General features: G+C 38.1%; 1 non-coding gene and 1 pseudogene across 1 annotated transcript; one reads left to right on the top strand and one right to left on the bottom strand.

Annotated features, from left to right (window-relative positions):
* Nucleotides 1-14,838: 14,838 nt before the first annotated feature.
* Nucleotides 14,839-15,710, bottom strand: LOC127113734 (protein ABCI12, chloroplastic-like; annotated as a pseudogene).
* Nucleotides 15,711-15,770: 60 nt separating this feature from the next.
* Nucleotides 15,771-15,842, top strand: TRNAP-UGG (transfer RNA proline (anticodon UGG)). The gene has a single exon. It is a non-coding gene; the product is annotated as a tRNA-Pro (tRNA).
* The last annotated feature ends 799 nt before the right edge of the window (nt 15,843-16,641 follow it).

Here is a 16,641-nt window from a genome sequence, read left to right as displayed (position 1 = left end):
ATATCTTGATTTGAACCTTTGCGTGCGAAACTTCTTTCGATCAGTTCTTTGCGTGCGTTAATCTTTGGACAAAAGCGTTGCCATAATCGTAACCTACGCTGAGAGACGGAAAGAACGGTATGCGGTTTGTTTGATTTGGTGAAGAAATCGCCATGACAGAAGCTGGCACGATGAACATGAAGAACGGCGAGGAAGAACATGAATTCTGGAGAAAATTTCACGTGCAGATCCATTTCCTTCGCCTGACACTTTTGAAAACATGTTTCCCACTTAATCCAACCAACCAGAAGCCGCCACGTCATTAATGAACAATGTACCACGTTTTTGGATATTTACGGAATTGCCATTGCTGTAAATTAATTCATTAAACCACTTAAATAATTATTACATAAATTAACAAATCTTTAAAAAATTCATAAAAAATTCGTTATTAGTCCAAATTAAGTGGGACTTTTTTTGATAGATTCCAAATTTAATCTACTTTTTTTTAGGCATAGAAACTTAAGTTGTGCCTGGTAGAATTTTAGAATGGCTTATTGATTTTTGGCATGTGTGCTATTTTCGCATGTTTCACCATTTTAATCACCAAATGCTCATACATTATCCAAAATTAATGAAATTTTATATGATGATTCTTGATACATTTCTGGAGATTTTGGTATATCATTTGTAATTTTTGGACTTCTGGATTGGTAGATATGAATTATTATTTTTGAGTGTGACAATATGTGTCACACTATGCTATGCTGACTTCATGAATTATTTTTCTATGCTTCCTTTAGGCCAATGGCCCTGATTTTTTGCATGAGATACAATGTATATGTTAACTTTCAACATGAATTTTTGTGGATTTAATTGATCTATTTTCCATTTGATTTGGATTTTTGATTGCTGTTTAGCAATTTTGGCTTGTTTTATGTGTAACAAAATGTACATGTGTCATTAAATGCTCATCCCTTATCCTATGATTATGAAAATTTATGGAGTGCTTCCTAACATGTATAGCTTTGATTTGGCTTTGGTCCCACTCATTTCTAATTTAATCTCACTGTTTTACATTTGATTGAAGTTAGTGTACATGTTGTGACCTAGTTTAGGTTGCGTTTTTGCATGCTTTAACATGTTGATTTAATTGACATAGCTCCACTAGTCCAAATGGCATGAAAATTGATATGTAGCTCATTGAATGCCCTATGTTTAGGACATAATTTTTGTGGAATTTACTATGCTGTTTTGATATTTGTTTGATTGAAATCATTCTGGTTGTCCATATGTGATGCAACATTGCTTACTTTGTCTTAATTTGTGCATAAAATGAGATTAGTGCATAGTTTGGATGTGAGACCACTTGGGATCTCTTCTTATTTGAATTATCTTGACATTGATTATGTTTTACTTGCTGTTTTAAGTTTTTTCCCTCTTTTGGACCCTAGGCTTGTCCTAGTGGTCTTGTTACTTATGTCTGAGCTTGACTTTGACTTTTCAGGTTAAAAAGCTAATGCCTTAAGGAGGTTGATGCATATTTGAGTTGAATTCATTTGACTATTGTTGACTAACCTATTTGTTTTGTAGGGTGCTTGGTTCACTTGAGATTGGTGCTATGCACATATTGCATCATTGATTGTACATTGTTGATTGATCATTATGTTGTTGTTTTGTTTATGCTGGGATGCTGACTATATTTGATTGATTTCAGGTACCCTTAGTTGCTCAGTTCTCTTAAGAACTTGCTTTGCTTTGCTTGAATAGCAATTTGCATTGAGGTAGACTCTCTTGTCTCCATGTAGTCTGGAAGGCCTGGCTTGTTATTTAGCCAGGCAACTGTCTGAAGTCCTCCTTAAGAGGCAATGTTTGTGATTGTTTATGTTTGTCCCAAGCAGGAAAAGTCCTTCAAATAAGGCAATTGGTGGATATAAGAGATATGTAGCCTATCTCCCACTATTTTGTGAGTCTTCTCCTTGCTCCCATTACATGGTTGTAGCATTGAGATCCTAACCCAAGATCTATCGAGTCTAAAATGTGGAGAGAGTTCCATCTTTCTGAACTCCCACACCTTCTGATATTCAATACTCTCTCTGATCAGAGATAAGAGTGATGAGGCACACCCCTCATATCCTTTCATCTGCTTCACCTTAGCCCCTCAATGGCAAGGTTAAGAGCAACTTTAACCCTATTCCAGTTGGCTTTAATGCCTCACCCATTGCTTGAGCCTAATTGAATGGTTATAGTGTGTACTACTTGAATTTATGTGATTGATTACTTGATTCATTTATACATGATTACTTGAGTTTGCCATTGTGCATTCATCATCATTGTTTGCCATTAATGTATGATCATTTCATTTGTCCTTGTGACATATTGTTGTTTCCCCATTGAGGACAATTGTAAGTCCATGTAGATTGGCTTTTGTTCCCATGATATGGAAGAGATAGAGTGTAAGACCTCATTGGTCACTCATATCTTCTTTGCTCTTTGTTTGAGCATTGTTGTTGTATGTGAGGATTCATTGTAAGTCCCTGTGATGTGGCATTTGTATTCCTAGGATCATACTGTGGAGGTTAACATAAGTCCAGATAGATTGGCAGTTGACTTCCCTGTTTTGTTTTTTTGTTTTATTCTGATGGAGATTAGTGTAAGTCCATAGAGTGGCTTCTGATATCCTTACTTGTTTTAGGAGACAGGTATAAGACCATTGAGTGGCATCCAGTATCCGCTTTATTGACTTTCATCTGTTACCATGTTCATTGCTCATTTGTAGCCTATTCCTAAGGACCCATTTGAATCATCTTCTATATGATTTCAAGAGGTGGACCCTCCTAAGAAGTTTTACCTTCACTCTTCCATTCCATTCATCCCATTGTGTCCTACCTTTTCACACATGTTTAAAACTTGAAATAAGTGTTGTGCAAACATCCTCACCCTTTTCCAAATTAGAAACTTGGACCTTAAGTCCATGACTTTCCAAACTTCATCTTTGTAAATACTTCATTTTGAATTGACTTTAATCATACTTTGACTACACTTTTGTAAATAACCCCAAATCAATTAACTTCACTCATTCAAATGATTTTGTGGCTTTGTCCATGCTTATTAAGTTTTCATACATTAGCCATAGGCTTGATTTATCCTAGTTGGTTGATGTTAACCTCACCTATTTGTCCTTAGTTGATTGAATTGTAAGTCTTCCTCGCTTATTATAGGGTTAACCCCTCATTAGCGAGTGGAAGCTTTTCTCACATGGGGGACGTGTTGTTTCATAAGGTTGAGTTTTCTCCCGTGGATAACGTAAAGTCTTAGTGCTATTGTTTAAAAATGAACTCACAAATGTTTGGAAATCTTTTAGCCGAACTACGGCGTTTTGATCCTTACCTTTGATGGAAGGTACGTAGGCAACGGGTTCATCCGTTCGAACACAAAAATAATTAACTGGTACATTCTTTTCTCATCATCCCAATCATGTTTGCACAATATGTCAGAACAAATAAATATTTTTATACAACAAGTGTGAAAAGGGCTCCCTAGGAGTACCTAGGACGTAGTGGGTGCCTAACACCTTCCCATTACGTAATTTACCCCTTATCCAGACTCTCTGATCTTTTCATTGGTTTTCTACGTGTAAAACTTCTTAGGCTTTTGTTCGCTTTTTAGCCAGTCCTTAGGATAAATAAAAGTGCGGTGGCGACTCTATGTTCATTGTATGCTTTGCTATGATTTAATCAATAAATCATATAGCGACGAATACACCGCTACAGATGGTGAAAACTTCACTTCCCCGGTGAACTCAGACGCAGTTAAAAAATACTTCGCATGAAATAGATCCGCTGGACAATAAAAAGAGTAGTCCAGGCAAAAATGGGCATCCCGGCGAACCAAGACAATGAAAAAGGTTCGGGTAAAATTAGGGATTAAAAGTGAAAAGATTGTACACCCGGTAAGTTGAAAACCTGAAAAGGCAACTTAGGTAAAAATGGGTATCCCGGTGGATTGAAAACCCGAAAAGGGCGATCCAGGCAAAAGTTGGGGATTAAGCGAATGACTGCGTTCTGAGTAGTTCTGAATCTCATCTCATGTCAATGACTGGAAACTTTTGAAGGATAGGAAACAGTCCAATCACTCTTTCAGAAAGTTAATCATCTGGAGGATCTTGAAGACGAGCAAGTCATAGCAGAATTGGAACCCAATAGAAATCCATTTCACATTGTCATTAGATCAATGTTTGTTTTTATATGTTGTGCGATTACCTCTTTCCAGGGATTGCTTCCTGATGTAAATGCCTATTCGGAGGCCGTTCAATCAATAAAATCATGTTATTCAGTATATCTCTGTTTTCATTTTCATTTTTTTGTTTTGTTTACAAAAATGACGTCCGAATTTTTTGATAAACATTGCATCATGACACATAAGAGCTTTACAGGTACATGCTTAATAAACATTTAAAATTGCTGTAAATTTTAAGTGCTTTGGATCGTCTATTCAGAACAGGTACCCTCGGGGCATTTCCTTAAAATCCCCTGCAGATGATCGTGAATGTTTTCCGCCAACAGACGAATTCGGTATCTTATCCCTGCAGAGTTGATCATAGCGTTGGATTCTTCAATCCCCAGCAGGTTCTCACCACTGTACCTCCCCCCAAGCGGTGGTTTTAGATTATACACTCCCCAGTAGAGTTGACAGTGTCAGACTATATACCCTCAGCGGAGTTGACAGTGCCAGACTGTATCTTCCCAGCAGAAGCGGCTGCTCCTCAGAGTTTGAGGCCAGATCGATAATCCCAATGCCAAATCCATGGTTTCTTTCCTTGAGGCAGAACCTCGGTATCGTATCGGTGTTTGCTTCCCCTGCTGAGTCATCTCTCGCAAATCATGGTTTCCAGAACCACTATCGCTTTCCCCAACAGCAGGTTTTCAGTGTCGTTCTCTCCCCAGTCAGGCCAGGTTTCCGATGTTCAGATCGAAGAAGTTTCCGATGTTCAGGTCGATGCAACTTGTAGCGTTCAGGCCAGTTTTCCGATGTTCAAATCGAAGAAGTTTCCGACGTTCAGGTCGACGCAACTTGTGGCATTCAGGCCAATTTTCCGATGTTCAGATCGAAGAAGTTTCCGACGTTCAGGTCGATGCAACTTGTGGCATTCAGGCCAATTTTCCGATGTTCAGATCGAAGAAGTTTCCGACGTTCAGGTCGACGCAACTTGTGGCATTCAGGCCAGCCTCTCGGTGTTCAGACCGATATTAATAATCTCATATCTCCCGATGTTCAGATCGAAGTCATTTCCAGTATTCAGACTGATGAACGACATTCAGGCCATGGTTATTTCTGTGTTACCATTTATTTTGGTATCCAGGTTAACATTCTTTTTCGATATTCAGACTGATGAGTGGCATTCAGGCCATGGTTATTTCTGTGTTACCATTTATTTTGGTATCCAGGTTAACATTCTTTTTCGGTATTCAGACTGAATCTCACCGTACCATACAGATTCTTCTTTCAAGACCACCTCTTTGCCGATTCTGACAGGCATTGTTACTTCACTTCACTTCAGTGCAAATTTTCGGGCTTTTATTGTATTTAATCCTTTGATACCTCGAAAGTGCGAAAGTCATTGCTATCTTCTTTTTGGGTCTCCAGTTGATTGAATAGGGGCAGCTGTAATACCCCAAAATTTACCCTTCATTTTTCCTGGGAGCATACGCTTTACACCTCGTGCATGCATTCATTTTTAGGTCATTTAGTATTTGCATTTCATCATGGCAATCAGAATCGGATCCAAGAAGCTTGAACATCATCCAGGACACTTTGTGGGCTCTATTTAGATGATCAGTCAACACAAGGGAAAGACTTGAGTTACTTCCAGCAGGGGTTTATTCGTCAGTCAAAACATTAATCTTGAAGGAGCAAAGGTTTGTTCATGAGCTGTCATGCTCGCTAGGCGAAGCCCACGTGTTTTGAAAAAAAAATGAAAAACGAAATAAATAAATAAATAAATAAATAAAAGAAAAAATCTTGGACTTGGACCTCTCTCATTTGAGCCCACAGGTCCACAAAAATCAGGTTATAAATTCAGAGTTTCAGTGAAACAAAAGGTCATTCTATTCCTATTACCCTGTCTGGGAAAAAGATAGTGAGAGAAGAACCCTGGGGAAAAAGATAGTGAGAGAAGAGCTAACAGAGTTCAGAGCAACCTCCAGGCAACTCTGAAAGGTTCATTCTGACTCACACACTTTCACCTCAAGCAAACCCTAACATTGGTTTGCAAATCCAGCCGTGCCATTTGATTTCAACCGATCTCTCCAATCAGGTTTGCCCTTATTCCCATTACCTTTGTGCTTTGAAGTTGAATACTCTGAATGTTTGAGGTATGGTGGATGAATTTCATTAGGTTTTTGCCCACGGGTTCATAATTATGTATGAATGTATAAATAGTTCCTTGAATGCTTAATCGTTTAATTTCTGAAGTGTATGCCACAGGGTTTGAGGTTTCTGAAACCATATTGTTATCCATGAAAAACCATATTGTTTTGCTCTAATCTGACTTACGTTTGTCATAACATGTTTTCTCCTAATCCTTATCTTGTTTCACTAACCCTTTTGTTGAGTTTTTGTGAAGGCTCACATGACTTTCGCAGGGATAGCTCGCTGGATATTCCACTTTGCTTGTGGGATACCATTTGGGAGATTTATTTTGATTGCCTTGTTGGCACATTTACTTTATACATGTTTGTTTTGTATGTGTTCGTATCCCCGCAGGTAGCGCGGTTCCTTCGTCAAGGACTGCCTTTTTGCATGAGCATCCCAAACCCTAACCCTTCATTGATTTTTCTTCTCCTAAACACATGTTTACTCCTTCTACTACAGGTGAGTAAGTCTCCAAAGGTCGAGCATCCGGTAGATTGCGTAGTAACGTCGTCCGCCCCCAAAACATAATCCTTAACCCCGTAGTTAGCCGAACTACGGCTTGCTCTGATTCTCATTTCAGATGAGATACGTAGGCATAAGACGCGATGTCTTAGCGAGCACACATCCCCCTAACCCATAGGTCAGCCGAGCTACGAAGACTCTGATTCTCATATTCAGATGAGATACGTATGTAGTGGATGCGACACCCGCGCGAGTCATTTGCATTTAACCCCTTTTTTAGTAAACAGCACAAGATAAACTCACACCCTTTAGACAAGAACTACAAAAGTGGATCCCGTAGAGTACTACGGATGTGTAGGGGTGCTAATACCTTCCCTTCGCATAACCGACTCCCGAACCCAAGATTTGGTTGCGAGACCTTGTCTTTTCCTTTCCTCTTTTCAAGTTTACTTCGAGCGTTTCCTCTCCGTCCTTTAGGATAAATAACGCACGGTGGCGACTCTTCTGTCATTTTCTTTCGCCGGTTGTTTTTTCGCACACTGTATTTTTCAGGTTGCGACAACATGCTGAAAATCTGCCTAGGAATTGAATTATGTTTTCGTGTTAACGGGTTAACCAAAATGTGTTAACGAGTTACTTGCTGAAAATCTGCCTAGGAATTGAATTATGTTTTCGTGTTAACGGGTTAACCAAAATGTGTTAATGGGTTACATGCTGAAAATCTGCCTAGGAATTAAATTATGTTTTCGTGTTAACGGGTTAACCAAAATGTGTTAACGGGTTACATGCTGAAAATCTGCCTAGGAATTGAATTATGTTTTCGTGTTAACGGGTTAACCAAAATGTGTTAACGGGTTACTTGCTGAAAATCTGCCTAGGAATTGAATTATGTTTTCGTGTTAACGGGTTAACCAAAATGTGTTAACGGGTTACGTGCTGAAAAATCTGCCCAGGAATTAAGTTCTGTTTCGGGTTAACGGGTTACCCCAAAAGGGTTAACCGGTTACCACTGTTGAAAAAGGGGAAAATTGAGGATTTTAAATGTTGTAACCATTTTGAAATAAAATCTAAGTGTGCGTATTTGATAAATAGCCTATATTTGTGAATGATATATTATTATGAATGTGTATACGTACCATTGATGGATAATTCATAGAGTTGAATTATGGTTATATGTGGAATGTTAAGATGGTAGAGATAATCTTAATTGCATATATTGTTGGTATTTGTACATTCATTCATGGCATGATCGGCTTTATGGTGGAAGCGGTGAAACTGTGGGTTCACATGGTAATAGACGTTGATCCTTGAATGGAAATAGGCGTAGCAGACGTTGATCCTTAAATGGAAATAGACGTAGCAGACGTTGATCCTTAAATGGAAATAGACGTAGCAGACGTTGATCCTTAAATGGAAATAGGCGTAGCAGACGTTGATCCTTAAATGGAAATAGACGTAGCAGACGTTGATCCTTAAATGGAAATAGGTGTAACAGACATTGATCCTTAAATGGAAATAGGCGTAGCAGACGTTGATCCTTAATTGGAAATAGACGTAGTGGCTTTGATCTTGTCCGGATCGGAAGCGTGGCTTGGATTCTAGATATTGAATCGAAAAGCGGTGAAACATTGGGTTCACATTGCGGTACCACATGCATAGAGTCACATGTCTTGCATTGAGTCACATTATTGTTATGTGATAATTGAATATATACATTGATGTGATTGTTATGTGTGCATGAGATATGGTAATTGAATTTGGTGATGTTTGGATATATAACTTGGTAAAATATGTGATTATGTGATAATCATAGTTATGTGTATATTTGGGAATATAGCATTGGACTTTAATACTATACTCCTTGAGTTTTGATGTATGCTTGGAACATGTGAAATAAATATTGTTTAGTATTATTTACATGGTTATACAAGGTGTGATGAATTCCTTTAATTGTTGATTTAATCATTGTGCTTTATTATACTTCTTCATAATGATTCGAATTCTCACCCTTCTGTTTGAATGTTGTCTTTACATGGGCATCGTGCAGATATTCAAGAGTAGTATTGTCGAAGTAAGTGGAAGGTAGCTCACTCGAGATTTAGCCGGAGAGTTTCCGTGATTTGGTTTAGAGACTAGGTGAGGAGTCAATGCTCTGGTCATGTAACACGGGGTAGATTAGTAGTATTGAACTCATATATTATTTGGATATGTATTATGTTATTACTTGTGAACATGTTTAATTGCAATCGCTATTTGAGAGGCCATATTGCCAAATAGTCAGGATATGGTTTTATTTTATCTTGAGTTTGTCATACCCCAAAATTTGCCCGTTAAGTGTTCAGGGCATTTTTCAAGACATTCTAATCCATTTTCAAGACATTAATGTTAAAGGAACAAGGGTCCAGCGCACAGGTTACCAAATCCAGAAGATGACCTAAACTGGCATGCTCGCTAGGCGAATCCTTCGCTACCTCACTCGCCTAGCGAGCTCACGAAATACCAGAAAATTTTGGGCTTAATTCTGAGCCCACCAAGACACAACTATTATAAATACCAGAACTTCACACAGAGAAGGGAGATAGACAGACGGTGGACAGAGAGGGAACAAGCAAACCCTAACAGAGGCAACCGGAAAAACTCTAGAGGCCAACGAGGAGAATTCAGAGTAACCCCCGAATATCCCGAAGGAAACTCATCTGCGAAAAGGTTACCTCCGCCCAACTCGATTGCAAACAGGTTTGCCACACCCCCACTAATTTTATGCTCCTAATTTGATATCTGCAAATACATGAGGCATTATGATTGAATTTCTCATTAGGTTTTGCATATGGGTTTAAGTATGCATGAATGTGTAACACAATATCTTGAATGTTTAACTATGTAATTTCTGTAATGGATGCCATAGGGTTTGGGGTTCTGGAAATCGCACTGTTATCAAAAGAGAACCCAGAACCCGCAGTCGTTCACCAGCATTCGCTGAGCGAACATGTACCGAAGGTTCGCCAAGCCCTCGCTAGGCGAGGCAGTAGCGAATATGACAGTATTTGTTTTTTTTTCAGTTGCATTCTAATCTGTTCTGTACTTGATTGACATGTTTTCTATTGCATCTACACGCTGTTTGCCTGACACCATTATTACTGTTTGGTGCAATTCTTGGTTGCACCCTAGCTTGGTATTCTAACCCGTTTGTTGAATTTTGTGAGGGTTCATATACTCCGGAAGAGACAGTTTACTAGGTATTCCACTTTATTTGTGGGATACCCTTGTGAAGATTCATTTTAATTACTTGACTGATTACATTGCCTTCGAACATATGATTTGGACCCTCTCTTTAGTGCCTTACGATATTACGGTCATGTCCCGCGAATATGGGGATACCCTTAGCAAAGACCCTTCGGTTAAATCATCATAGTCCCTCGAATGTTGCCTTCGAATACATGAATTTGTCCCTCGATGACCCTTCGTGGTAGCCTACGGTTAAATGATGATCGTCCCTTCGAATGCTAAGGTATCCTTACAAATGTTGCCTTCAATGATCGATCGGCGACCCTACGATGTCCCTTTACATCCAAAGGATAAGACTACTTACTTCTCAATAGTAAGGACAATTTTACCCTTCTAAGGATAGGAAATACCTATAAAGACCTTGGTTAGGTATAACTCTCAAATGCTTGCTCACAGCTTAAAATACTTTTCACACCTCTCACTTTTCGAAACATCTTTTAGAAAATCACCACTTGGTATACATTCGCACCAGAATCATCGCCGAGTTATATTTTTCTAAACATCTTTCCAAATCAAACGAGATAAACACTTTGTATACATTCGTACAAGAATCATTATAAAGTTAAACTCTCCTTTCAAAATATGTTCTAAACACACCACATTTCTCAAACACTTTCTCGAACAAGGAAAACATAAGTGAGCTAAGCAGTTAAGAGCCCATGGATAACCATGGATACAAAGGGTGCTAACACCTTCCCTTTGTATAATGTACCTCCCGAACCCAAAATCTAATCAAGGTCTTTCCTGTTCTTTTCCGCCTTTCCTTATTGGATAAAAGAAAAGTCGGTGGCTACTCTTGCTATCCGCGACATTTGCTTTCCGAAGCAAAAACACAAAAGTCAGTTCACCGTATAACAGAGTTATTGAGAGATGATCATGGTATGGGACATGAATCATTTTTTGAAATACATGAGTATTCATTATTTTCCGCTGCGAACGCATATTCTTGAATATTCATGATATTTGAAATGTGTTATTTTAAATGACCAGGTGTATTGTATATTGATGATGAATGATGTTGGTTTTTGAAAGCTTTTAGTTTTTGAAAACGTCGATGTGACGACCTTTTGTTTATATGCGTGCTTATTCACTCTGATTGTATGTTAAGTATTTTGGGGTATAAAAAGGGGTGTTACACAGTTGGACCAAGTACATTATTTGTTGTCATCACTCAATTAGAAAATATGTGGAAAACAAATTCATAGTTCTAAAGCATGAAATACAACTAGCTGACAAGGCTGCAGGGGAATTGGATGATATTCAACTTGAATATGTAAGAGGGAAATTAGGGATTTGGATTCTTGAGAAATTATGGAAATTAATATGGAGTGGAAAAGGTAATAAAAATATTGTATGCCCAATTAAAAGAAAGAGCCACATTAATGATGAATCATTGCCTTGTATTGGAAATAGTATCTATGTCATCTACACACGCTACCTGAACACAACTCTTTCCATCTCCATCAAACTTCTCAGAGGACCTCTGCTAGGGCAAACAAATTTCTCTCGAAAGTTCAACAACATGTCTCAACATCCTTCATCATCTGGGTCAAAACCCTCTCATCATGCAAAGACTCCCTCCATGGACTTTCTAGATGAAGACGTGTTGGACATCACTCCTCTGTGTATGATACCCAGTGACGCCCCAGGTCCCTCTTCCACGGCTGGAAGTAAACAAGGTAATATCCCTGATAAATCTCCTCTTCCAAAGGACATGCATTATGTTGATCGTGCCATTAGGAACCTAGTTACTAGGATACTAAGTGAAGGGCATTCAATCAAAGGTGTTTCTACCCCCTCTATCCATAAGGGACCCCTATCCTGAGGAGGAACCCCAAGCTGAGAAAGATGATGACTCATCTAGATCAGAAAAGGAAGTGGCTGTTGAGGGGCTGTGTTCTCTAGGAAAAACCCTACTTAGCAAGAAACCAGCAAATACGTCTCAGGAAAATATTATTGACCTAGAGGAAGAAAGCTCTGAAGAAGAGGATGACACTTTGGTCCATCTTGTAAAACCAAGTGTAGCTGAGAAACTGAGGACTAGAAAAGGAAAAAGTGTGGCTAAAATGAGAACAACAAGAAGAATGAAGAAGGCTGTTGGTGCAGGACCCTCCAAATCTTAGAGTAAAGTTGAGGTTAGGAAAAGGAAAGAAAGAGACAGTTCTGACTCTGATAAGGATGTCAAAGACGATGTCCCAGACATCTCCCATGCAAAAAGGCAGGCTGTTAAGAAGTCTCCTGGAAAAACTGCCGCTGTGCACCTAGACAATATCTCCTTCCATTTAGAAGATGGTGCTGCAAAATGGAAAATTGTCATCCAGAGGAGGGTAGCTGTTGAAAGAGAGCTTGGAAAAGAGGTTGTAGAGGTAAAGGAAGTAATTGATTTGATCAAAAATGTTGGACTAATGAAGACTGTGGTTGCTCTACCCCAATGTTATGAGGGGTTGGTAAAAGAGTTTATTATGAATATCCCTGAGGATATTTATGAAAGGAGCAGCAGGGAGTTCTGCAAGGTGTTTGTAAGGGGTAAATGTGTGAAATTCTCACCAAGCATTATCAACAAGTTCCTAGAAAGAGGAACTGATGGAGGAGTGGATCTAGAGACTACAGACAATGAGGTCTGTAGGATTATTACAGCTGGCCAAGTTAAGGAATGGCCTAGTAGGAATCACTTATCAGTTGGCAAGCTCACTGTCAAATATGTCATCTTACACAAGATTGGTTCAGTCAACTGGGTGCCTACTAATCATATCTCTACCATCTCCATTGGTCTTGGCAGAATCATTCATGCAATTGGAACCAAGATAAACTATGACTTTGGAAGGTTTGTATTTGATCAAACTATCAGACATGCCTCCACAAATGCTGTGAAGCTGCCCATTGCCTTCCCATCCATTATTTGTTGTATTATCTTGAGTCAACAACCAGACATACTCAATACAAATGACATTCCAAGCAAAAGAAAGCCCCCAATATCCATTCATTATAAGCTGTTTGAGGGAAGTCATGTCAATGATGTTGTCATGACATCTGCCAGAAAGGAGCCTGCATCTCAAGGGAGTTTAATTGATCAGTTGAAGGAAACCTGCAAAGAACTGGATAATGGTATAAGGGTAGCCAAGGCAAGAAAAGAATCTCTGGAAGTTCTTATTAGGAGCCTAGAAAAGGAAGAAATGGAGAAGCCTAGTGAAGATTCAGATGTCAATACCTCAAGAGAGAGGTCAAAAGCTCAATCCAGTGGCAGCTCTGAAAGCTCTGAAGGCTCTGAAGGTGAAGGTGATACTTCTTCCTCTGATTGATGGTTCCTCTTTTGTGTTGAAGACTGAAGATTGGGTAAGGTGTGCTGTGAAGATTGATGTTTTGGAAGCTATTCTAATACTAATGTTTGGGAGAATAAAGTTTTTTTTATATGTGTAATTTGTGGTAGTCCTCATTGATGCATGTTTGTAATATTTTAGGCTCTTAATGAGTTCCTTGGATTTGTTCATTATCTCAGCTATCATAGTTGTGTATGATGATGGTTTGTATCTTCTGAACAATTATGTTTTAACATATTATATGTTATGACATCTGTGCTAACATTCTCTGCTAGGCTAATTGACATTTATTTTGTCTAATTGGTCACCTTTGGTCAATTTTGACTAAAAAGGGGGAGAAGTGTTGATGTGGAGCTGGAGATGTGAGGAGATGTATGTGGATGGACAGCTATTGTTAAACAGAATGATGTTCTGTTTACAGATGTCAAAGGGGATGTCTGATGTGGTGGTACACATGTGTTGATGTTGAAGCAGATGTCAGAATGACATTCTGATTGTTACAGGTGATGTGGTTACAGGTGCTGTTATTTTCATGGAGATGAATGCACAGATTTAGGGGGAGAAGTAGTACCCTTGTGCATTTGTGTGTCTTACTAGTTGCATCCTTAACTACTAATTCTGTTTTTGTTACACAGATTTAGGGGGAGGAGAAGTACCCTTGTGCATGTGTGTATTACTAGTAACTATAGCTAGTAATTATGTTGCTTCTGCTGTTGTTTAACTGCTGATAGTTTTCTTGTGAGCAAAAAGGACAGATATATGTTTTAGCCAAAATTTGCCAAATGGGGAGTTTGTTGATTCTAAGTGTTGGCAGCAATTTTGGTAAAACAAAAAGTGTTCACAAGATGTTATGTGTGATGTCTTAACATGAAATATCCTATGTACCAGTTGGAATTCAAGAACATGATCATGCAAGATTGTTTCAGAATGCCATACACAAGGTCATGGCATCTGATATGTGTGTATCTGCTGGAGTTTAAATGACAAACATGTTCATGCAGGATTGTTTCAAGATGTCATACACAAGGTCATGGCATCTGATATGGTTGTACCTAATGGAAGTTATAAAAGGAATTATGGAATTATGCAGGATTTTTCCAGGATGTCAGACCCGATGTCATGACATCCTGTACACAGAACATTCAGTGTGAATGTCTGGTGTTTTGTGATTGCATATTTAATGGCAATTTATGTATGATTGAAGATCTGATTTGCAGGCACATTCAATCATTGATTACAACCTGATTTACTTATTTTCCAAGGAGATCTAACCAGCTGTCATAAGAAGATTTGATTGGAAAATAGATTTAGGGTTTTCAAGACAAAAACAACTGTAAACAAATTGCGAGTTACGGGAAGCGAACAGAGAATAAGCCAAGGATTAACAATTCCTTACCATCCAAGCATTTCTTGGTAGAGTCCAAACTGAAAGCAAAGTCAAGTATGCTACTAATCCAAATCGCATAATTATATGCGACCTTGTCGGTAGAACAACCAGAACGAAAAGCCATACCTGTAAAACTAGACCGATTAAATACCAAAGTTCACAAAAACAAACTATTCAAATATAACATCTACATAACTCTATCAGCTAATAATTGCTAACATGTCCCTAACAATTTATCATAAGAATTACCACTAATAGTTGAGCCTTCATTAAAAGCAGTATATCTATCAGATATCAAAAACTTAACTATCAGTAAAACTGACAAAAAATAATTTTTTCATGCTCTTATGGTTAAAAAAAATTGGGAAACCCTAAATTCCAAAACTAAAACACTAGGCAATTCAATGATGGTAAAACACGTAATAATGCACAAGAGTGAATTTTGGTTACCAATTTGACCCTAGGATTGATAGAGTGAAGAAACATAGTGGGGGAAGATACAAATTGTCCAATGGGACTAGCGGTAGCACTGAAAGTCAATCTGAAAACTTTATCAGCAACGAAAGAGCCTGCGGGGATCCACTTAGACCAATTTGGTGATTGAGCATTATCACTCTTTGAAGAAGCATTGATTCTAAGAAGAATCGTTTGCACAAAAGGGTTTTGTTGGATAAGGGAATTGTAGGATGGCATTTTGGGAAAATGACACGATTTGAATTCAGTGGTGGTGGTGGGAGAGAAAGACAAAGGAGAGTGGCGTGGTTACAGTTCATGGATGTACTTGGAGGAGATTGTGTGAGGCAATGAGTATGGGTGAAACCCAGAGAACGAAGGATTGAGGAAAGAACTTGGGTAGTTTCATTTGAATGCAATAAAGATTAAGAAAAAGTGTTTTGTATTGTTTATAAAGGGATTTTGACACAACAGGGCATTTGGTCTAGTGGTATGATTCTCGCTTTGGGTGCGAGAGGTCCGGAGTTTGATTCTCCGAATGCCCCTTTTTATGTTATATTGCCGAAATAGCATATATCCATATCTGGCTCTTGCCGTAGTGTAGTGTGGGGACATTCACGTGCCGGTTAGGGAGGTTAAAATTATGAAAGTTAAAAATATTAAAATAAAATAAAATTATGACAATTAAATTAAATTAAATTAAATTAAATATAAAAGAAAAAGAAAAAAATGGAAATATGAGTCATAATAATTAAATGTAATATTTTTTAGAATTAAATATGTTTTTGGTCTTGATAATTTTATTTTTAGTTTCTTAAAAAAAATTAATGGTTCTCTAAATATTTTTTATTTATATATTTGGTCTTTAATGTTAAGTGTCTCTAACAAAATATGAATTGGCATGACACGTGGCTAGCATTTGAAATTTAACTGTTAACATGAATGTCCGAGTGGATTTTACTGTGGTAATTTATTGTTATTGCATTATAAACTTCATTTATATTTAAATCATTTCTCCAATTATCTCTTTATAAAACCTTAATTTTTTTCAAAACACCATTGATGGCTTATCTCTAGGTTCCCCATTGAGGTAATGTGAATCTTTCATTGCCAACGTCATTTTGAATGTTGCATTCTGAACGTCAACAGGGTGGACGGAGTGTGAGATTTTGTGGAGTTTGTGTTGTTTATTGTAGAGGTCGATGGATGATGATGATGATGGGCGTTGTTATGAGTGTGGTTACTGTTAAACGATAGGTTTAAATCTAGAGGGGGTGAATAGATCCCGAGTTTAAAAATGATAAAAATAGGTTTTAAAAATTTATGGCGCGGAAGCAAGTTACA

This window comes from Lathyrus oleraceus, chromosome 1 (genome assembly GCF_024323335.1).
Source record: "Lathyrus oleraceus cultivar Zhongwan6 chromosome 1, CAAS_Psat_ZW6_1.0, whole genome shotgun sequence".
NCBI classification, from domain to species: Eukaryota; Viridiplantae; Streptophyta; class Magnoliopsida; order Fabales; family Fabaceae; genus Lathyrus; species Lathyrus oleraceus.
This window is presented reverse-complemented; position numbering and strand designations above follow the sequence as displayed.